Source organism: Protopterus annectens, chromosome 9.part0 (genome assembly GCF_019279795.1).
Source record: "Protopterus annectens isolate FY-2018-M chromosome 9.part0, PAN1.0, whole genome shotgun sequence".
NCBI lineage: Eukaryota > Metazoa > Chordata > Ceratodontiformes > Protopteridae > Protopterus > Protopterus annectens.
In genome coordinates this window covers 828,147,010-828,172,520 of record NC_056743.1, presented here as the reverse complement: position 1 = coordinate 828,172,520, position 25,511 = coordinate 828,147,010, and the positions used below count along the sequence as shown (strand labels likewise).

Genomic DNA, 25,511 nt, shown 5'->3' with positions numbered 1-25,511 from the left:
CTTAATATTTTCTGCTCTGGTTCAACAAATCTGTAAAAAGGATTTCACCATAATGAGAACAATCCAGCATACTGTATCACTGAGATCAGCAACTGTCTTATTATCAGTTTGCACAGCCTTAATTAGGACAACAACTGAGTATGGGGCATCATTCTGTATGTACTATGAGAAGGCTATTTCACAAAACTAGAATGGATATAGTATAAATTCACTAGATATATATCTAGTTTAAAATTAGTGGTAATTATTTACGTTTGCGGACATTATACCTTTTTTAACTTTTCTGTCTACTACAAATTGTTGGGGTGATCTAATTTAACATTGATAAGGCTTTTTGAAATAGTTCTACTGGAGACATCTTCAGCTTGACATATCAGGTTCACTGTCTAAATACACATAAGGACAATAGTTCATATTGACAGCACCAGAAAGAAAATTACATTTGGGGCACTTTATGTTGCAACTACTAACATCTGGAAAAATTGCCTGTGGCAATTAGATCTGCTACATCAGTCTCAATATTCAAAGCAATGTGAGATGAAAATTGTGGTCCTTCTGTAGGTAATGCAGACATAGTTACATCTTGGTTGTAGACTCTCTAATAGTCACCTGAGACTGGCAGTCTACTAGGGACCACTGAACACTGAATATCATATTATTAGATGTTTTTTTCCATATTTTACTCATAGGAAAGGCTTTTACATAGCTGAGCCTCCCAGTCACCAGAATTCAGTAAATTAATAAGTGCTGTTTGGATTTTTTAACAGAAAGAACAGGCATTGAATGACTGCAACTATTTTAAGTCCACATCCAAATTTTGTTCCACAAGAGTAAAGATATCCCTGTTTTCAACTGCTAGCATCCTACTAATTTACAAAATTGAAATTAAACTTACAGTAGTTTAGAATGTAGAAGATAATTAAAATACAGTTCTATTTGTATATAATAAAACTGTAGCACATATTTTGAATGATGTCTGAGTATCATATGCATATCTTCTCGAACTTTATTTCTTCCTCTAGAGCATTGTTTGCTAGTTACTGGTGCTAAGGTATGCTATTGTACTTCCTCACTGCAAAGTGATCAAGAAGCTAACTTCATAATAGTGACCTCATCAAATGCGTGCGCATACACAGACACACACATATTCAGACTAATATGCAATCACATACATGCACACTCATGCATGTGCACATACACACAAATATACAAGCACCTAAATACATTCAGTACATGTACACATAGATATGCAGACACACACACACACACACACACACACACACACACACACACACACACACACACACAGTAATTGTCTATATGTGCATGGTATATACACACACACACACACACACACACACACATACACACATAAAACCACACACACACACACACACACACACACACACACACACACCAGTAATTGTCTATTCTTGCTCTGAGATCTATCATGACTATCAAATGCACATTGGGGAGCCTTCACTGTTTTCCAGTATTTGGTGGCATGCCAGTCACAGAGGTGGATGCGTTGACTAGAAACTATGAACAGCCAAGAGATATAAATGTCTTAATTAGTTTGTCACATAATTGTATTATGCTAGATCTGGAAGTCTGAAAGTATGAAGACAGTATACTTAAAGCAACAGGAAATGTATGAGCTTGGAATTTTTTTTTCTTTTTTTATCTAGTGAGCTGTCACTCTGGGACAAACCATGATGCAGGTAGAAGGCAGTGAGTCAGTCATTTGATGCTTTCCAAATCAGATTTAAAAGCTACAAACAAATTAACAATATGTCATCCCTATTATTAAATTCACCATGTTAGGTGCATCATTGAAGCCAGAACTGAAAAGCATCCCATGTCAAAATAGAACTACATGGGAAGAGAAGGAAAACAATACCGGTTAAAGGAAAGCAGTCTCAGTTATACATGCAGATCTAATTATGACCACAAGGTGGCAGGCTAACCAAATTACGTTTTTTTTCCAGGTTACTACTAGAGGAAATTCAGGTAGGTGTGGTTGATTTGATTATCATACTCTGTGAGTCGGCCAATAAATTTACTATCCACGGTTCATTATTAGTAGAAGACATTAAAGAGCATGCTCAGACTTCACTCCTCTTTCATACTCAAGAGAGCTGGTGGGAAAAAATTAGATACAGGAACTGTTCTTTACGCTGTGCCTTAAAACTGTACCGGCAGGTGAGTTCATTTGAAACAGAAGAATATGAGATGTAGAAAGTTCTGTTTTTAAATTGTGCTGCACAACTAGGAAGCTGATAAAACCAAATTACTTTATTTTCTATTTAATTGGTTGTTGGTTGCGTAACACTTTTCAGTCTTCTGTCTTTGAACCAGAGGACAATGACTTTGTTGTCTTGTGGTTATAGGCAAGGTATGCAGAATATGATTTAGAAGTGATTCTCAGGCTAGAGAACCTATTCATTGTAGAGTAAAGTATATCTGTATGTAGTCATACTGGTTTCAGTATGTCTTTACTAACGAAACACTTCCCAGCGTCATTGATTGACACCCTCATTGTGGATTCTGTGAATGACATTGTATGTGTAGCTTCACTGCTTCAGCCCAACTGTCGTTACAAAGGTGAACTATCCTTGTCGTATAGATGCATGAAATTCAAAATGTCTGTATTATGCACAGCTCAAAGTTATTCTTCATTTTGATTCTTCACTGCTTCAGCCCAACTGTCGTTACAAAGGTGAACTATCCTTGTCGTATAGATGCATGAAATTCAAAATGTCTGTATTATGCACAGCTCAAAAGTTATTCTTCATTTTGATTCTTCACTGCTTCAGCCCAACTGTCGTTACAAAGGTGAACTATCCTTGTCGTATAGATGCATGAAATTCAAAATGTCTGTATTATGCACAGCTCAAAAGTTATTCTTCATTTTGATTCTTTTACTGAATATCTTAATCAGCTAGTGAGAAAAAGTATCAACAGCTTGATAATTTGATGTTCTAACCTTCCCTTAAAGGCTTGTAAAATCAGTGCTACATAATTAAATCTGTGTTATTTTGCCTGAGTTATGAAAGCAAACATTTAGCGCAATGTATGACCTATTTACCAGATATTTCTGATTAATGTGAGTTATTACTTAGTCTAACATGACTTTGATAATTGAGTTATGCATTAGAGTTACAATAAAACAAATTAATCCTGTACATAGTGGCTGTGTGCCTCTGTGGGAGTACCAGATATCGGCAGTCTCACACCCAAGCAGTTACCAAACACAATGAACCATAACTAAATACAAAGTTATGCCTGATATAGGACAGGGGCGAGTATTAATTATATGGCTGACAGTATGCTGTACATTAGGGTTTGCCTGATAGCTCACAAAACTGAGCTTACATCTTAAAAGTTTGGCATGCAAATTGGGGACTGTGTTGCAAAAAGTGAGGATACCTAAAGGGAAGTAGGCTAGTGATCGCCAAAACATCTGTCCATCCCTATAGTTTTATTAAGGACATCTCATACAGGGGATGATAGGCAGATGTGCACAAATGCCTAGTGTGGAGAATAAGTGGATCAGTGGGGGCAACCACCCTAGGGGTAAACAAGGGCTCAGGACAAAAAATAAATAAATCTAGAAAAGGGCTTGAAACTAATTGGTTTCCTCATTGCCTTTCCTACTGCAACATCATCACCAAAAGTCTAGTGTAAGTTATCCCTCCTTAACAGTTATCTCCAGTGGTAAGATGTTTGGGTCTGAGCTTCTAGATATAATATTAAAGTAGGTAAAATGCACTCTGCTTAGTAGATAATGCTGGAGAAGTAAGCCCCCTTTCCATGACATATAAAAACCTTGGAGTTAATAATATTAATAAAAGGGGTGCACAGATAAAGTTCAGTGTGTGTGTGTGTGTGTGTGTGTGTGTGTGTGTGTGTGTGTGTGTGTACTTGCGTGCATGGTAAAGAGACTTGGTGAACTTGATTACAGATGGCCAAAAACTTTCTTAAGCTGCGTAATATGTGTGTTGTGATATCATGACATGAAACTGAACATTATTAAAATGAGGTGCAGGCAAATGAGAATAAATAATATCATGAAGTGATTCAAAAATGTATATATTTCATGTGAAGAGACATTACCACCAGAGCTTTGACTGCAGTAATATCCTGGAGTTATGGAAAATTGTTTTATAAAAATATTTACATGGTAGCTGCTGCTTTTCCTTGTATGTATGTGGAGGGGTTGTCATTGCCAGTGGTCACAAAGGTGCAAGTCATCACCCTCAGAGTCACCAAATCATCCATCCAATTTTAACATACCACGTTGTCCACAAGACAGAAGTGGTGGTTCATTAACTATAACTATGGACCACAAGAAACACAGCATAACAGTAAAAATGATGCATACAGTACTACACCCATGTTGTGCTATACCATGCACAGACTTCCCAGACTTGCAGACATTGTTTACTAGATAACTGAATATTGAGGACAGAACACAAATGTCATTATGTATATAGGTGGGGACGGCTAAAGTAACTAGTGTCAAAAACAGGTTGTCTGTGTTTGTGGTGGGAGGTGAGGGTTACTGTTGTATATCAGGGGGGTCAGTCTTGGATGGAAAAGTGATAGGATCTGAGGAGACTGGCTAGGGGGGGGGGGTCACCAGTGTGGTATGAGTGTGCATTTGTGTACAGTACTGATATGCATGATTGTGGGGTGTGGTTAGTCACAACCCCACCAAATGATGCACACTGTGGTGGAGTCTAATGGACAGGTCTATGGCACCCTCAGGAGATATAGGTGGTGACATCACTTGCCCCTGTCCATAGAGCACCCTCTCCTGGAAGGGTCACAGATATGACCCACACCATGCAAACAGGATGCAGTGATCCATGTGTGCAAATTGAGGGACATGCTACTGATGGTCTCGGAAGGAACACCCTGTCACATCTATTCTCACAATACCTTGAATACTGGATGATGGTGTTTAGGTGTTGAGGTTTTGGGCCGGTGACCATGCTCTCCCACTCCATTGATAAACTTCCCCAAGAAGAGAAGTGGGCCATAATCACCAGCTGCACTGGTCATCTGCAGTGTACAGGCTCCAAAAAGTGCCTGTTCATGATGCTACACATGTGGTCCAGATACTCCTTTTGGTTATAATGCAGGCCATGTTCTACCCTGACCAGCTCAGCTATGGCACCATTGTTTTCTGCCTGCCCTGCCTAATAGTCCGTTTCAGATCAGGAGTGGGTGGTACCTATGGCATTGTTGACCACCAACATGCTGAATCGTGATGTCCATCTCATGTTCCATTGAACTGGTGGCAACCAAGACTGACTCCACTGCTGGAAATTAAAGCACTCCCTGGGATAATATTTTGGCGTCATCATATCCTTAGGTGGCATCCTGCATCCAAAAGGTGATTTGCACATGCACAGCAGCTGTTCTGAAGAAAGATGTGAGGATGTAGCCATCACATTATTCGAGTCTACCTCTGACACTTACCATGACCCCAGTTTTTCTAGGTTTTAATGCCAGACAGTTCCCCAACATCATGCAGGCCTACATCCATGGTAGAGGAAGTGTATAACACAGCACCTGTGAAAGCACATAAGTATTACTCAGGTTAATAATGAACCCTACATCCATGGTAGAGGAAGCATATGACACAGCACCTGTGAAAGCAAATGAGTATTACTCAGGTTAATAATGAACCCTTCACTAATATCCGTGGTTCAGTGAAAATAAGAGTGGAATGGAGAAAAAAGTAAGTTTAACACACCTTGAGCAGACTGCTTTTATACTTGTAAGCCTGAGTTCCCTGTAAAAAGCCATGCTCATTACTTGCATGACACTGAATGAGATGAGTACTGGGTGCAGACATACCCACATCAGGCATCATTGATGAATATTTGCGATTCCTTTTGCAATTTGATACCAAAGTCCAACACTCCTCTGTGGATTTACAAACCCTGTGGACCTCCAAACAAAGATGTCAGGACCTCCTCAGTATCTGTCAATGGTGCTTGTCAATAGACTCTACCAGTGTTCCTCTGTTTCTGTGCTAGCCAGATTGCCTTAACACATACCTGTGAAATCATGTCAGTGACCCTTCTACAGAAATGTTTGTGTTCAGTTTTGGCAACCAGCAGCACCAATGTCCAAGAACAGGTTCTCAGTGCCATACTCACCGAAAACTTTGGCATATCTCTCGTGTCAAGAGTATCCAGTGGCCCACTTCATGAACTACCTGAAGCAGGATGTCATTCTCTGCAGGGAGAATTTACATTTTTTGGTGAGGATCACCTTTAAACATCAGAGAGATGCAAGATGGTGACAGATCATACACCCCATGCTGCTATGTCAGTGCTGATAGGGCCATGTCATACACCCCATGCTGCTATACAGCATCACAAGAGCTACCCAGTACTGATAGGGTGATGTCATACACCCCATGCTGCTATACAGCATCACAAGAGCTGCCCACTGCTGATAGGGTGACGTCATACACCCCATGCTGCTATACAGCATCACAAGAGCTGCCCACTGCTGATAGGGTGACGTCATACACCCCATGCTGCTATACAGCATCACAAGAGCTGCCCACTGCTGATGGGGCCACTGATAATGCAGCAATCATGATTCAGGATTATCCATGTGTCCAGGAGCCATCTCTGTGGTACAGGTAGATATGTTGCATTTCTGGGTGTCCAGTTGACATGGGACAGGGCGTGACATTCGTGTGAGCAGAACACTTTGTGGATACACTTCTGTATCTGGGCTTGCTCATGTCCTCCATACACCCATGGGCCACAGTAGCACCTATACCTCTTCAGTGTAACCTCGGCAGGTTTACAATACTGGTGACATCATCTTGTCACTCCCCCAAACTGTGAAAGTGCTACAAGCCCAAAAGAGGATTTGACTGCCACTGTTTGTCACTCTCCCTTCCAGTGGCATACTTGTCAAGTACGGGGTGCCACAGCCATGTACTGATGTAGGACTATTATAGAAACCTACATTCAACAAGAAAATCACAATTCAGACATACTGCACCCAGGTACACATGTAGTGAAATGGCCAAATGTACTAAAAAAGCTGCAGAATAAACCTCCCCTGCAAATAATCCCTGAAGCAAGTAAGGTGTGTGTTCTGTAAAACCTCGTGGATTAGCAGCACATGAGGAAACGTCCTTAATGTAACACAAGGCTGCAACACCCCACCCCCCACACACACACACACACACACACACACACACTTCTACTACTCCACACATGCTTTTCCTCAGATTAGCCTGTTTGAGGAAGTCAGAGCTCTATTTGTCTAGGCTGTGGCTATACAAGCACACCTGACAACATCTACTCAGACTTGACCTCAAAACCTAATTCCACTACACCTGAGAATTAACTATTTGTTGTCATGGTACTTCACTACAGCATGACAGAGTTAATTTATAAAGAGCTCACCAGTGTTTTGTGTCATTCTAGATTTTTGCATTTAGAGCTGGGTCAATACATTTCCTACTGAGAGAAGGGGTGCCGCTATTGTTCCAGCAAAATTTGGTATTGGCTGTAGAGTGTGTTCTTTCACACCAGTGTGTGCTGTTTTTTGTTTTTGTAATTCAGCGTGCTTGCAGACATAAACGTTGAACTTGGGCTACAACTACACAGGTATGTGAAGACAACTAATCAGATGTGAACTCGAACCTTGATCTCTAAAACCTTGGAAGTGCTGCATAGTCCAAAGCATGGTTGTGCACTGTTAAGTATTTCTGATAGATTCAAGGCTTCATACCTTTCGGTTTTGGAAAAATGTCATGAGTCATGTTACCTTTGGCGCTATCGCTGTATGCTTGTCTTTTGTAATTAAAAAACAATATTCAGTTGACCTCAGTTGTCTGCTGTTGCATACACCTGAGTACAGCTGCAGGCACTTGCACATGGCTGTGTAGAGTTATGGACAGCTACTGCTGAGACCATTTGCACATGGTAGTAACCCTATACATTGAGTGTGGAGTTTTTCTGTTGCTATAGGCATACTGTACACTGTTCTATTTCATTTATTTGTCAGCTGTTGTGGCATCCAAGCCAAATTTCTAGTCATTATTGTAAACTGTTCCATGACTTTTACTTCTTTGCTGGTGGCATTCAAATTAAATTGATGTTAGTTGCTTCCAGTATAGGAGATGCCATCACTGTAAATTCATCAATGTGGGTGAGCTTTTTGCTGTCAATGGGTTTAATTTTAGAGTGAAAGGGCATTACAATTGTAATAGTTCTGCAGTTGTATATGGGGCATTGTGCCAGGCCTGTCTTGCTTTTTATATTGGCAAGACAGAGCGGATGCTGAAGCAACGTATTTATGAGCACATTAACTACCAATGCCCTATATAGACACATTCCGGAATTCCCTGAACACTTCAAGTTCATTATAATTGAACAAGTGCAAAAGAATACAAGAGGTGGTCCCTGGCAATTATTCGTGGAAAACCGTGAGCTGTATTGGATTTTGCGCCTGGATGCAGTGGGATTCCCAGGTTTAAATGAAATTGCATCTATAGGATGTGTGTTAAAAATGAAGGCAGAATTGAGAGCATAGATTTATACACATAAATATGTGTTTATAGACTTATACACACATTTACATTTTTAGTTGTTTTTTAAAAATATGTGCTTTTTCACATTCATAGTTATGCATTATTTTCCTAAAATATATATATATATATATATATATATATATATATATATATATATTTTTTTTTTTTTCTGGGAAACTACTAATGGTTATATGTCTTTTTCACTGTTTTTATATTTTTATACATTGTTGCTTTAATTCATTAATTGGTTGTCATGTGATAATGCAAGTCATATTTATGTGCCCATTTGAATGTTGGCTTTAATCTGATGAAGTTGTGTATTTTATATAACGAAAGCGCTTAGGTTTCTTTTATTTTGTAGTGCAACAAACCATTGGTGAACTACAGCTCCAGCCTTGCCTTGTGTGTGGTTAAAACGTTTGTGCTTTTCTGTGGAATCATGTTTGCTACTTGTCATATTGTATACACAAATTGTGCTACTGCTAATTTTTATACTATATTTTTAAACTTCTTCTTTCTGCTTTTCCCGGTTAGGGGTCGCCACAGCGGATCACCTGGCCGCTCATGATTGACAGTGGAGTTTTACAGTGTCGAGTCGCCAGCCCGGCACCCAACCTTCCACAGAAGGCACACACACATGCACACACACACACACCTAGGGCCAATTTAGAGTGTTCAATCCACCTACAGCATGTCTTTGGGATGTTTTAAACTGCTATCTGTAAATCACTGTGATTACAGCCTTCTGCTCTGTTTTCCATTATGGTGCTTGTTACTCCGTATGATACATTCCTCTGCTTTTGTGGAAACCAGGCCAGATTGCTTAGCCTCTATATTGCTGTTGCGGAAACTGTGTCATATTGCTTAGCCTTTGCAGTGTTTTTAAACCATTTGCTGAGACTTTCCTCCGTGCAATTTTAATTTCTGCATTTCTACAGAGACTCATTGTGTTGCAGATCCCTTGCTGTGTAAGCTAAATCATATCTGAAGTTGTAATATTCGAGCCTGATCTCAGCTGTAATTCTGTAGTTGTATTAATTAAGATGGACCTGCCATTCCATTTTAGTGTACTTGTGTGCCTACCATTGTGTAAACTGTACTACCTTACTTCGCTTCTACCCCTACTTCACATTTTGCACTTTTAAACCCTGCATTCCTTTACTAGCCACCTGTATCTCCTGTCATAATTACTAATTAATACAAACCCCCTTCACTAGAACAAGCCTCATCACTGTGCTCTTTACACACCAGACACTGTTAGCCATGAGGTTCCAGTTTCGCACACCATCTGTAGCCAGCCTCATGCTCACTGACAACCATTAGCTTCTGCCAGTAGATGACTCTATATGTAAGAGGTGAAAGCATTTACTAACTGAGGAGGCCAGGTTTTAATCCAACGTTATTGACTGTACTCGCCAGGTTTTCAGCACTGACACCCACCTCACAAAACCATGTTTACCTTGTCTTAAATCGACAAATAAGCCATCTTACACTGAGGTGCTAAAGAAATCTGCGCCCAAATCTCAAAAGTCTCAAAGATGTAGTTTGGCTGTATGAAATACTCAGTCATGTTTACAAGCAAACAGCAACAATGGGCACAACAAAGAGCAGAAGAGCAACAGGAGGTCACCAAGCTGGCAGGCCAACATCGTTAAGGCAGCAAGGCCAAGCCAGCACATCTGGTAATGACCAAGTCATTGGTGACTCCATAGTAAGACACATATGCGCCACTCACCAGGCTGAGCAAGGACAGGATGGCATTATGCTATTTCTTAGGTGCCAGGATGTGGCATGTCACTAGAGTCCTCATAACCCTTCACCCCAGATACACATATGACTTGGCTATTGTGCAGGTGTGAGTGAACACCTTGAGGGATACCTTCTTGGATTATATGAAGAGGAACATGATGGGTGTCTTAAAATATTCATCTGAGCTTGGTAGTTTTGAGCAGCATCCTACCTCCACTTAGAATGATGCCATGATGCAAATAAATAACTGACTGACTAATGGCCTGGTTATTGGTACCCTTCTAAGGTGGTCCAAGACATATCAGCCTGTGTCGAGATTACTGCCCTATTGCCTTCTTGATCCTGAACATGGCTATCTGCATAGTTAATGAAACATGCTTTCATTGTAATGATTGTACCTCTGGAGTGCTGGGTTTTAGTACCTACCATTATTTCAGACCCAACACCAAAATTGACTGTGCTGTTGTTGGTGGGAGCACGTCCATATTCCTAAGACAAATCACATCTGGACTCATAAGGTGGGTAATGCCCATGGGTTCTGCCGTATCTTACTGACAGTAAACAGATGTATCACAGCATAGGCCAGCTTCTGTATCTGGTACCCCTTCCATATCACCCATGCCTCACAAGGCATATCTAAACAAGCTAGAGGCCTTCCTCATTGAACCCAGCATTATTCTCCTGTTGGATTTCAAGTGCCGTTCCATTGACTGGAAACTTAAATGACCATAAATAAGTGTCCACAATGTTTCCTAGATTTCAGAAATGCTAGCTGCTTAGAGCCACCAGTTTACAACCCAACTAGAGGATCAAAAGGACTGTAAATATTACTTGTAAATATATACATATTTATTATATTGCATATGCTTTATGTTCTAGTTTTACTGTTTACTACACACATTCTGCTTTGCTGTAACTACTATGTTTGTAACCTAGGCAAGCTTGCAATTGGTCATATTCAATCAGTGCTCTACCCTGGTAATCAAAATTAAAATAAAATGATTGTGTGTGTGTGTGTGTGTGTGTGTATATATATATATATATATATACAGTCCTCACCAATACAACCTCACTATGCTCTATACCTGCAGTTGCCCTATTATTGCTTAAATCGGACCACTGTTCAGTAACATTCACTATGATGGTAAAATCTGATTTGCCATCAAACCAGTCTGTCTTTAGAGACTATTGTAAGGCAAATCTATTACAGCTAGCTAATGACCTGATGAAACTTAAGCAACTCCCTCCCCTTGATGACCCCATCTTACTTACTGCTACATTCTATGCGTACATAAAAGCATGCACCGAGGCATCCGTCACCCTCAGACAGCTAGAACCCTGGTGTAAACAAACTGTACAATAAGAAGAGAAAATGTATGTAAGAAAAAGCTTAATACCCCAACCTCTAAAAGTGAACTCCAAAAGATTAACAAAGAACTCCAAAGCAAAGTTAAATCTTCCAAAGATAAGTATGAATTGAAAATTGACACTTATGTTATGAACAGCCACAAGGCCAGCTATGTTAAGGATAACCACAATGCCATTTGCAACTGTGTCAGAAACCTTGGAAGTAACACCCAGTAATGTAAAGAGGTAATACATAACAGCAACTCATATTCATCCTCAGAAGACACAGCCATCATGGTAGTGGATGAATTTAGCTCCGATTTTACATCCTTATGTTCCCCTAACTTTCCCCCACATATGAACATGCTCAAACTTCCCCCAGTATCACTGCAAAGCACATCCTGAGGGCTCTAACTCCCAAGGCCACAAAAACTAGCTCCATGGGTCCAGGTAATATGCCAAGCTGCCTTGTCAGCACCAAGCACAGCCTTATAGACTCCCTAATGAAATATTTAGCCTCATTGTCTCCACTGGAGTCATGCTAGAGCTGTGGAGATCTGATTAATGATCGCACTCCACAAAATGACACTACAGATATTTAAGTCTCACCAGCCCTATCTGTAAAGCAATGGACAGTGCATCATAATGGAGCTTATCAGTAAGGACATCAGCTGTCTACAGTCCCTTGACCCAGACCAATCTGGGTTCATTAAAGGTAAATCCTTCTTTCTGGACTCTGAACTTCTGTGAACAAGTCACTAATGCAACAGATGCAGTAAATTCGGTTCAGTTGCTTCATCCAACCTGGCCTAGGCCTTTGATACCATCACATAGTCTGGCTTTATCAACAAGCTAATCAAACTAAATGTAAAACCCACGTTAGCCGATGAATAGCAAACTGAGTTTACTGACAACATCCAATCTATAACTATAGGGGGTACACTTTCATTGAAAAGAGACATCACTGGTGGTGGTCCTCATGGATCATTCCTTGAGACACTTCTCTTTTGTGTTTACTGCTGTGATGTCAAGACTGATATCAAGGGCCTCTGGCTGACCAAGTTTGCAGATGACAGCTGCCATAAACTCTCCAGCTGACTACCAGAATCTCCAGGTGAGCATAACACATACAAGCAAGTCGCGCCTGGACAATGACCTTAAACTAAATGCTATGAAATGTAGTACTGTGTCCTTTGGCAAACATGGGCACCATGCACCCACTACATAGGTGACATCCCTTTGAAAACATTTACTTGGGACACTGGCACTTTTGCTGACGATGAACTATCATTTGATTACCATGTATCCACTATCATTAGAAAATCTTTTTATTTAACCAGACTGCATACAAAGGTGTATTTTCTATATCAAGAGAAGTTATCCTCCCTCTGTACTCCTCCCTCATCAAGGAATGCAAGTCAAGGTAGACCAGGAGATCATTTTTGGCTGGCAATCCAAGTATCTATGTTTACCTTAAAAGGTGGCAAGGGTGCTACTTGGCTTGTCATGTAATGGAACTTTGTTCCATTGGTCAGGGATCATTTCATGTCAGTGTGTCTTACATTTCACCTTGATAATTGTATGAGTAGCCTAAAATTCTCCCCCATTCTGTTTCATGCTCTCCTTGAGATTGGGGTGTTCAACTAGGCTTGTAATGGTCTATAGACTGATTGCCTTATACAAATCAAGCCTGTTTACAAAGGAAATGTATTTAAAAATGAAAAAAATAAATAAATAAATAATCCTAACTGCAGTGCAAATATTTTTGGAAAGAAAACACTTAAGGATGAAGTATGTATGTTGCTCTTTTATATTTCTATTTTCAAAATTTCTGCTCTTTGCAGGATGAATGTAGCCATTTATTAGTATTTTCTCACAAATAATTTCCAAAACATGTTGCTAAAATAGCAACTATGACGCATAGAGTTTTGGAGCACTTTGGGAAAGCTACACAGTAAAGCTGGGTCATATAAGCAGATAGTTATACAACACTGAAAGCCACAAGACTGGGAAGAGTGGCTTAGCATTTATAACGTAGTGATGGCAGCTCCCTGGTGGCATATGTGTCTGACATAGATATATCAGGGAGCTCTTGGGAGGACACTCCAGTAATGTGGGTACTGACATCAGCCACTAGGGGAATAAGGTTAGGGCTGGGGCTACAAAAAAATCCCCCCATAGGCTGTACCATTCATAATGTACTGCTGATTGTGGGATGGGGAACATGTGGCTTTATAGTCAGGGACATTAGCATGGTCTCCACCTGGCCCTGTTCTGGGAGATGTACCTTACTTACCTGGCTGAATGGATGAGGAGTCCCTTCCACGCAGATAGCATGCTGACGTAGAGACACAGGCTGAAAGTGGAAACTCCCCTTTCAGCTGCCTGAATGATTGACTTTCAGATGGCCCTCTCCTTACAAAGTATGGGAAAAGAATGGGCTCAGATTTGATGAGAACAGCCTGATGGTCAGCAGGCACAGAAGGAATTAGAAACAAAAGAAAAGCTAAGTAGCAAGGCTTATCAATTCCATATTTTAAAATTGTACATATTTCTTTTGGAGAAAAACTGCAAAAAATAAAACAAAAGCTAGCAAGTGAAAAGGCATACACATACCTGGGTTATTCGACTGGAAACAATGTTTATCAGGCATATGAGGCAATATCAGATGCAAGTAATACATTTGCAGCTATGCAAAAAAGAGTTGAACAAATATTTTCAGCCAAAGGAATATATATATAATTTGAAATTTTCAAATTCAGAAATATGGTATATGAAAATTTGAAACGGAACACATCCATTACATAACACTGAGGGCATTAGTGAAAAATGAGTTCCCAAACAGCTGCGAAGCATTAAAGACACAGATCATTTGGAATTTCTCTTCAGGAAGAGTTATCAGAAGGACATTGTTTGAGCCAGATATGACATTATAAAATATTCTTGGATTTACACGGTCACTAGGAATATGCATGATAGAAACTTAAGACAAAGTAAGAACTTAATTACTGTAGACAATTCCCACACAAAGAGCAGTAGCACGATAAAAGGAAATCCATGAAAAATGGAAGAAATAAAAAATTGACATAGTGTATAAAAGTTTTAGTAGAAGAAGCAAGTTATAAGAGAACATAAATAGCAGAAACAAAGATATGAAGAGACAGCGTAGGAGATCATACATATAAAATGATGGAGAACAAAGCCAAAATGGAAGCTCCCCAGTCTGGTCCCCTCATTAACTCTGAAGCTGAGGACTAAACAGAAGAAACGAATATCCTTTGGTCTGAAACTGTAGCTAATTGCTTACTATGCATGTAATAAGCAGCTTGCTTCAGTTAACATAGCCCAAACAAACTTCAGCCATTACCCCAAATATAGTAACAATATTCCCTTTTGAATGTTAGAACTACACTACTGCATCATCAATACCTGTTTGATCACATGACCTAACACCTTGCAACTGAAGCAGTTGCACCCTTCACACCACCACAACACATAACTTCATTGCCTGCCCCTCGGATAGAACACTCCCACTGCCCTTCCCTTGGTGCGTACAACCACAACACATAACTTCATTGCCTGCCCCTCGGATAGAACACTCCCACTGCCCTTCCCTTGGTGCGTACTTTAAGAATATGCATATGTACATGCAATCCATGGGAATTAGGTTAACATGAGATCCAGCGTAACCGTCAAACTTATCAACACTGAAGTGTGAATGCTAATAGATTCAGGTGCCTCATTAGTTACTAGTGATATGATATAAAAGTTAAAACTACTGCTAACGCTGCAAAACACAAATGCAAACATATATGGTGACAGTTTTAGAGAACAGATGCAGAAATGAGAGAAAAATAGCAGCTAATTTCCATGTGTTAGAAGGAATACAATCGTAACTATGAAGCTGCCAGTTGCAGCATTATTAGCTCTGAGAATATTCCATAAGTTCTAATGTAAAACCTTACAAAAAAGCTGAACAAGTAAGACAAGTACTTATTTGGTGGCATGGGAAAACTAAAAAAAACTAGCCAGTAAAATGGCATATAGACCCAAATAAATAGTCAGTACTCAGTCACACTAATTTGTTTGTGTCTTTCGGCTTTTTCCCGGTTAGGGGTTGCCACAGTGGAACTCCAGTCCGCTAATGATTGGGAGTAGAGTTTTACATGCTGGCTTGCTGGGCCTAACGCGCAACCTTCAATGAAGGAATGCCCATTCACGCATATCGCCACACAGAAGACACTCTAACTGAGAATAGAACGAGCAGCGTCTAACTGTGAGGCGACAAAGCTACCGCAGCACCATTCCATTTGAGAAATAAAAAAGGAACTAGGAAAGATGGATACTATTATAAAGACGCCTATTATTTCACCTCCAAACTCTCTCAACCCGGTAAGGTAAGAATATGTCTGCAAATAAAGGTGACAGTTCACAAAGAGAGAAGAACAACTAATATGCCTATGAATGGTACCTTAAGTGACTATAAGGAAGCTAAAGTATTGAGCAAACATGATTTAAGGACAAGGTATCACCAATGAGAATTACATCAGAGACTAGAATCATTACATTTTTAAACTCTTAAATGGCTGTTAAAATAGTCTGATATTTAGAGCAAGCTTATCATCAGAAGTACTTGTATACAAGTCGTTTGACATGTACATAATATGATCAATTATATTTATAATTGTATTCAGCATAGGATAAAAGAATATGATGATAATTTAAGAAAAGTATTAACGTGACCTAAAGAAAGTGGATTAATACTAAAGAGAAGTGTGAATCTCATAAATGTCAGTAAAAGGACTGTCAATATATGACATGACCTTGCCAAGCAATGCAAAGGGATCACGTTGTGTTCAGAAATTTGGAAGAATCAAGAACTTCACAAGACAGCAAGACATAGAGAAAATGTCGTTCAAGATTAAAAAGGGGCATCAGGACAATAACAGGAAATCAGTAAAGAAGGATATGAATTCCTAGACCGACGTCATAACGCAATAGATCAATTAAAATAATATTTAAGTTCAGAGATGATGATGTCATATTTTTTGCCAAACTGTGAGACCGTGTTAAAGGTTGCTACTAGTCTAGCAGGCAATTTTAAGCCAAGAGACAGAGCTAAAATTATAGCTTATGCAACAGATCTTTATCAGAAGTGTAAAGGAAATAGCAAAGATGAAAAAGGAATCGCTAACTGTAGTGTGGGCCTGTATATATCTATACATGCATACACACACGTGTGTGTATGTATGTGTGCATGTTTGGAAAAAATTATATTAAAAAACTGACCACATGCTATGGGATGCAGTATTTAGGAAGCTCAAATCAAAACCATTTTCCAAAACTGAAAGATGGTCACTAAGGTTAAATCTGTGCCATGTCAGTACAGTATGAAAGAAAAAGAAAGTGCTAACTGTAGTATGGGCCTGTATATATCTATACACAAACACACACAATATATATGTGTGTATATATATATATATATTATGTGTGAGTGTCTGTGCGTATGTTTGGAAAAAATATAGCTAAAACTGACCACATGCTATGGGATACAGTGTTTGGGAATCTCAAATCAAAACCATGTCCCACAACTGAAAGATAGTCACTGACATTAACTCTCTATCATGCCAGAGCAGAGTATAAAAGAAAAAGAAAACATTGCTAACTATACATTGGGGTGTCCAATGGTTACAAGACCAAAAATGAGAACAGAATGCACATTGCCAGTAGACCTGCCTCTCAAAGAAGCACACACAGAGATGGACAAAATGAATCACCTTTATATGATCAATACACAGTACAAGAAAACCAAAGATTATTCGATTTTGGGGGTTCTCAAAAGATATGAGAAGTCCAGTTATGGAACAAAGGTCATGGTAAAAGAGAAGATGTGGTTCCCAAATATGGATGACTTAATGCAGTCTTGCATGACTACTGCACAACAAAATAAGAGTTCTTGTCCAGATGTAAGCATTTTCCAAAGGGTTTTAAATTAATGCAAGAATACACTTGTGTTCCATTTAACAAAATAGACTTTTTTTTATATTAATAGATGAATACTCCAGCCTTCTAACTGTAGAGTCCATAACATCCATATTAGGCACTGTTGTGATTCATTTTAAATGGGTTTGTGATAGTTCCTATCTGATTTTCTCACTGTTTGGCATGCTACCTGCTATGGATGATGGCCTACCGTTTCACAGCATTAATTTTGGTCAGGTTTATGATAGTTAAGAAATAACTTGCAGAAGCCTGATTCCATTATGGGCAAATTGTGAGGTGAAAAATCTTAACACAGTGGAAAGATTGGTTCAGGCTTCTATTTCATGTCTATATACTTTCTGGTAGACAGTGTTCCCACAGTTGTATTCTAACACAAGACCATATGTGTCATCTGTTCCCAGAATCCTGCTCCTCCTCCTCCTGCTGGTGCTCCACGTAAGTGTTGGGCTCTTAACATCACACATTTTGGAAGTATAAGGACCTACAGATATTCTCCTCCAAGCTGATGCTGCAAGCATTTACTCTTGAGTTATTTTTGTCTCACATCTGCCTAGAAAACCTTCAACAATTCCAGTATGTTTATGACCTTTGTGTTAATTGTGAAGCTGTCTGCTACAAGATCTTGGAAAGCATGTGGAAAAAAAACTTACAATTGAAGGAAAATTTGAATTTAATACCACTAATTACGGACACAGGTTTACAATAAGAAAAAAATGGAAGGCCGGGACTTACGTTGACATGATGCTTCTTAAAATATTGAGAGGTTTCTAAAGCATAGAAATACATTTACGGAGTGGGAGATAGTTATATTTTTTGTACTGGTCTGTGCTTCGAATTGCTTTTTAGTACCTCATAGATAATCAGACAAACCCTTGGTTATTTTAACTAGGGTATTGCAGTATGATGCATTTTATAAGTTGTATTGCTTAGCTGTTTCCATGAGAGTAATTTGAATGATATGTATGTTTGTGGCATAGCTTGATCTACTTAGGCCAAGACATTATAATATTTGACATAGTGGAGTAAATGTATTTAAAGTCATAGTCAGATGACAAACTATATGTGTTTTTATTTATTCATGATTTTTTGGTTTCACCTGTTCATCCATGTTACTATTTAGAAGGAAACTAACTCACAATGCTTAACTGGCCAGGAACTCAAGCAAATGAAAAATTATTAAATAAGCTTTTTTTTCCAGGGAGCAAGCTCCCTTGCACCTCAATGGGGTACCAACTCCGCAGGCACTTAGATATGAACAAAAGGAAACTTGATTTTAAAAATAATACTTTTCTGGTACGCACTTGAAACCAAACTGGCAGTCATTTTCTATGGGAAACGGAGATCAAGGTCAACAACTAGGAGTTGAAATCAAGTCAAGTCCTCATCCAGCAGGTGCTCAACGACATGTAGGGATGCAGAATTTTCTAGCTACTAAATGGGGTACTGACTAGGTACAAAGCTTTCATGTGTTGCCCATCTTTTTTCACCAGTTAATTAACTTTTCTCCTCTCCTTCAAAGCTTCCTTTTCCCTGTTTTTGCTGTATTCAACATATCTGCATAAACAGTCTTAAAAATGAAGTACTGGATAAACAAGTTAAACTTTAGCAAAGTAGAGGACCTACAGATAACAATGAAGGAATGGAATACAGCGTTGTATGACCATTCATCTGGTTCATAAACATTATCAATAAATGCAACCAACGGATGGCATTAAGTATGGTACTTAACCAAAATATATATTTCATGAGCTCATACAGCAATGAGATGGACAGCATATCAAGTGGCATTATCATCTATTAATAAGTTACTGGATGTTTGTTACATACACTGCCAGTCCATCATTCAGTTAGAAACTGCACTAAAGTTTTATTTTGTTAGCCTACTTCATTAGATGCTTCTGGATCTGTACAGAAATAGCAAAACCATTATGGAGTACCCCAAGACATGTATCCTACAAAGCTGACCCCTAGAGAACCACATGGATAGCCTATTGTAATAGAATCCAGGGTTTCCACAGCCAGCTACATCCTAGCCAGAAGAATATTTCAGAAGACTGAGAATGTGGCAAGTATCTCCCAGTCACCTGCATTTACAATACTGACTGAAGTCCTTAGAGGCATGATAAGACATCAGGTAGACCACATACTATTCCTTAAGAGCACCAGGAATATGTACCACCAACAGCTAGCACTGTGTTAACATCATGGCACCATCCACCCCACACATGGACATCATAGGACTGTATACATCAGCAGGAAGGAGTACCACACCAATGGCTATCCACAATGGTGCAATGCAGGTGGTATCACCATAAGTGTCTGGGTCTAACATCCTGGGTAGAAGTAGGACAGCTACATGTGGCAGAAGAATGAAATGTATGCACCAGTCCCAGGATGCATCACACACTGAGGTCTGCAGAACAGGTTGTAGCAAAGAGGGGAGCTGTAGGAAAGTCTGGTTGAAATACTGTCTCCAAATGCAAACCCGGGCTAAAAAATAATGCCCAAAACGCGTCTGCTAAATCTAGAAACTCATTTCTTTTTGTGAAGGGTGGTGTTGCACGAAAGTATACAGCCCAAAATATAACGATGCAGCAACAAAATGGTTTCCATGTGACACATATGAATTAAATGGGGAGCTCTACTTTTCATAGAGCAGAACTTTGATAAAACAGAATCATATTTTTATTCTATTATTTTGTGAAAAAAATTGTCTATTAAATAGAGCAAGATAGCAGAAAATAGGGTAAGAAACTTTCCCCTTATCCCCAATGATGTACAGTTTTGAAGTTAGTATATTTAGAGATGTGGCGGTTAGAGGCTCCCTCCCTTCAAAAAGACTTTTTTTTATTCTTTGTAGACAACATTGCAGAATGTTAGATGTTTTTTTTTTGATTGAATCAGTCCTAGTAAAAATCTGCTACGTGTTTAACCATACGTTTAATTAAAAGTGCATTATGCTCCAGAAAAAAGTTCTGCATGCAGTCATTGTCCAACATACTAAATGGTTGAAATCCACAATCAGTGTTTATGTAGCTGATATTGCAGATGTTACCTAGTGACATCTGCTTCAGGTTCATATCATATTTCAACTGCAGAATTTCATTTTTACACTGGAGATACATGAAAGGATGTCTGCTCACAAAAGAACAGCAGCCATTGGTTGTCAGAACCACTGCCTGGAGAGATGGAAACATTCTAGTTTTTCATTTACAGGCAAACTTAACAGGGTTAACCACCTGCACTGACTGCTTCTACCAGTGTGGTGATGGTAAGCTTTTATTTCTATAATTTTAGAGGAAGGAGAATTATTCAGTCTCTGTACAACCAAATTAAGCACACACATTTCTTCTGCCTAAAGATTTAGCACCTCCACTAGCAAAATATATATATATGTATATATTATATAATATATATATATATAATATGCATTGAGAGATCAGTGTATAAATGCCAAGACTTTGAAGTCTTAACATGTCCTTCACTGCCATATTGCATCCAAGTACATATAACAAGTGCCTTGAGTTGCTCAGGATAAACATTTCAGATTGATTACATCATCCAGTAATAAAACATGCACAGGTATATTAACCGCATGTAAGAATAATGTCGCTTTCATAAACTTTCACACCAACTGACATTCTGAAGTATTACAGGTAGTAAAAGTTACTGTTTAAACTAAATGCCATTTCCCCTAGTTTCTTAATGTAGTTAATTATATGAGGCATTTATGGCATTTCATTTTGTATTTTCCTGAAGAGTTTGCATGCAAGACAGAGAAAAGGCATCAGCTGAGGCAATGGTTATATAGAAGCTTGAGTGAGTAAATGGATGCATTCATGGTTACAGCAAGGCAGTTTGTATGAGTGACCCCCACACAAGTATAAGAAAAGGACTAGAGGAAACAACTACACAAGTAATGTACTGACATAGTCACAGGCAGGTTGACATGCCTGATATGTGCCTGGTAATGAGGACTCTGGGGTTCAGAGAGCCTGGGTCAGACATCGAGGACTTTGCAGTTCACAGACCTGTGCCAGGTAGTGAGGACTCTGCAGTTCAGAAAGCCTGTGCTAAGTAACAAGGACTCTGCAGTTCAGTGAGCTTGTGTCAGTTAATGAGAACTTTGCAATTCATAGAGCCTGTGCTAGGTAATAGACTGCAGTTCACAGAACCTGTCCAGTAGCAAGGACTCGACCGTTCAGAAAACATGTTACAGGTAATAAGGACTCTGCAGTTCAGAGGGCTTATGCCAGGTAAGGAGGACTCTGCAGTTCAGAGAACCTGTGCCAGGTAGTGCAGACTCTGCAGTTTGAAAAGCCTGTGCAAGGTAACAAGGACTCTGCAATTTGGTAAGCTTGTGCCAGGTAACAAGAACTCTGCAGTTCCAAGAGCCTGTGCCAGGCAGTAAGGACTATGCATATCACAGAGCCCCCACTGTTGGTCAGCTATGCCATGTCATTCAGCAAAGATCAGCTAGTATATCTGATGTTAAGAAACGGGTAGTGTTTGTGCTGCATGTGAAAACCTAAGCAACTGCTTCATTGTAAGTACTGCCTGCTGTGCTAAACTGTAGAGCTAACACTTCCCAGACTCCCACTGCCCTTTGGAGCTGCAGATATATATCCTCATGCACTTCTGTCCTTCCAGTGCTGGAAAACTGCTCATGGCAGATGATGATTTTTACTTAGTAATAGTGTAATGTTCCAGCCCACCAAAAAGAAGGCAAATGCCCTGTATGTTTTATAAACCTTACTACACAAACTGACTCTTTACTGCTTGAAGTAGCAAACTATATATCATTCAGTCACAACCAAGTGCCTCAAGTGGCCCTGCCATGTATCCTATGAAAATCCTGTTACAAATCTGCAGAAATACAAATTGAGTCTCATACATCCAATCAAGATACATATGATTAACACCCACATTACCAACAAATTAAATGAAGCTTTACATGGACAATGCTTGTATCTCATCACAGTACAGCCCATTGACTACAAACCACATTGACAGACAAAGAGAAGTGACGGACAGTGTTTGCATTACAGGATATGCAGCACAGAGGTCTGGCACTGACTTTGTGCAGCACTATAAGTGATATGCAACACTATTACATGCTTAAACATAATACTGTATTCTTGCTGTACTACACAGAATAACCATCAGTGGTTCCAGTAGTCCTGCTACCACAGGCTATCAATGATTCCAGTTTATGCATTAGGACTATATGCTACCCCAAGGCCATCAGTGGTTCCAGTTTATGTAATGGAGGCTCATGCTACCCTAGGCCATCAGTAGTTCCAGATTACGTAGTAGGGCCATATGCTGTCCTAGGCCATCAGTGTTTACAGTTTATGTAGTGGGGCTATATGCTGTCCTAGGCCATCAGTGGTTCCAGTTTATGTAATGGAGCCTTATGCTACTTTAACCAGCTTATTCATGAATAACTGCTTTGGGTATAACAGCCTGGAAAAAAAAGGTAAACACAGTCTGAAGAAGGAATGAAAGTTTGTCAGTAGTGATGTGAGAATGTGCATTGAGTACATGGGATAGTCTCCCAGAGAAGGACATGTTGAAAAAGAAGATGGGGGAAAATGTGCTACTGTGATGTTAGTATGTGTAGGAGGCAAGCATATTAGGAGCAAGTTGTATCATAATCTCATGTTGGCAAACTCCCCTGTGATGCTGACCTCGCTCATTCCACAAATTTCATTGTAGATTTTCCCTACAGGGAACTTACTGGTGCCACTTTGGATTTTGATTATGTCAAAATACATGCACAAATAATTTGGTAATTATTTGAAAAAAGGTCATACTTGGTATAATTTATGCACAGTATCCAAGAAAGCAGATAAAAATGTGATTGGAGGGGTTTCCTGTTCCTTTCAGATTGTGCCCCCCAACAGCAGTACTGCAATTTCTCTTGTCCTGTTCTCTGTGCCCTGTCAGCATGAGCCCCCCCCCCCCCAGCAAGACTGCAACAATGTTCTGCCCCGTGGTTGTTACCCCGCTCATTTACCTGCCTAGTTTACTGTTCCTCTTACCACAGTGCAACTTTGTGTGGTCTCTGCAATCCTAAGGTCCATTACCAAGGTCCTGTCTGCTGTCAGTTTGCCTATATGGCAGTACATTCTATTATCTATTAAATTGCCTGCAATATAGTGGATGCCATTTTTGTCACACTAAAATAACCCTCATAGAACAGTAGTTATAACTGAGTTAACTTTGTGTGGTTGTCTCAGAGCTGCAGTGGTAATGGAATATATTATCAGCCACACCCAGTGCTACAATGCACACATCTGTCCCTATATTGGCTAATATGACATGAAGAGTGTGCATGCATGCATGTCCAGAGCGAAGCCTGCATTGTTGCATGTCCATGCTCCTGCTCCTTTGTATCACACTACATGAAGAGTGTGCATGCATGCATGTCCAGAGCGAAGCCTGCATTGTTGCATGTCCATGCTCCTGCTCCTTTGTATCACACTACCATACTGCCTGACAGTGCACAGCACATGTTGTACCATATATGTGGCCTTGGACAATGGCCTATGATTTTTCTCCTGCTTCACCAGTGGAAAACAAAGATCAGGGATAGGGATCCACATTATCATTGTTAGCATTTTGACTCAGTCTGGCACAGCATGTTCTGCCTATCATTTATGGCACAATCTGTTCATTATTACATCTGTTTTACTGCAAAAGAAAGGTGAGAGCACCAGTTTTACACAACAGCCATATCTGTTCTAAACTGCATCTGTCCCTGTGTGCTGTACATACTTTACTAGACAGGTACGCTGCAGACGTCTGATTCATGGGTTCTCAGAGTTTGGAAGCACCAAAGATTGCTTGTGTGTCCTATTTTAGTGTGTACGTTTGTAAGGCAAATACACAACTTCAGCTACTCTCAGCTACAAACATGTTTAGTTTGTCAATCTTCTTCTTCCTCTTTCGGCTTTTCCCGGTTAGGGGTCGCCACAGTGGATCACCTTGTCCGCTCATGATTGGCAGTGGAGCTTTACAGTGCTGAGGTGCCAGCCCGGCACCCAACCTTCCACAGAAGGTGCACACACTCACACCTAGGGCCAATTTAGAGTGTCCAATCCACCTACAGCATGTCTTTGGGATGTGGGAGGAAGCTGGAGCACCCGGACGAAACCCACGTGACCACAGGGAGGACATGCAGACTCCGCACAGAAGGCACCCCAGCTGAGGATCGAACCAGAGAGCCTCTTGCTGTGAGGTGACAATGCTAACCACTGCACCACCGTGGCCGCCTCATGTTTAGTTTTTCAAAAGTGTGGATAAATCAACAAATTTCAATGAATGATTACACATTCACACGACATCTAGAATTCTGAGAAAGCAAGCTTAAAAATGCTATTTAAGTACTTCTATAATCAGTCCAGGTACTGAAAATGCTAAAGAGGAAGAAGCTGTGTTTATTATCTAGCTCATCGTGTTGTATTGACGAATTCTGCATCTGTGTGAAATGTATATTTTTAAAGTAATTTTGTAACTTCTTTGTGAGGAGAATTTCTGACACAAAATGTGTTATGCAGCTGAGGTTATCAGTGTTTCAGTCCTCAGTACTTCTGCTTAAATAAAATCAATTAGTCTGATGTCTAAGTGTGGATGAAGGCAACACCAGAACAGAGACGAACACAGGCACCTCAGTAAACCAACTGTATTGTACTTATCAAGCCAGGTAGTAATCAGTATGCTGAAACTGGGTACAGTTGCACACCAAACATATTTCACCCTCTGCTTTAAGTCTCCATGGAAGGGATATAGCCTGACAAAGGTAGGGAATGCCTGCAACTGATCAGTGGAT

General features: G+C 39.8%; 1 protein-coding gene across 1 annotated transcript in view; it reads left to right on the top strand.

Moving 5' to 3' along the window:
- Nucleotides 1–2,063: 2,063 nt before the first annotated feature.
- The window catches only part of LOC122811571 (cytochrome P450 4F22), a 363,310-nt gene continuing 339,862 nt past the window's right edge, over nt 2,064–25,511 (top strand). Inside the window, exon 1 of the mRNA XM_044083496.1 lies at nt 2,064–2,202. The gene's annotated coding sequence lies outside the window, so the exon portion shown is untranslated. The remainder of the gene's footprint in view (nt 2,203–25,511) is intronic.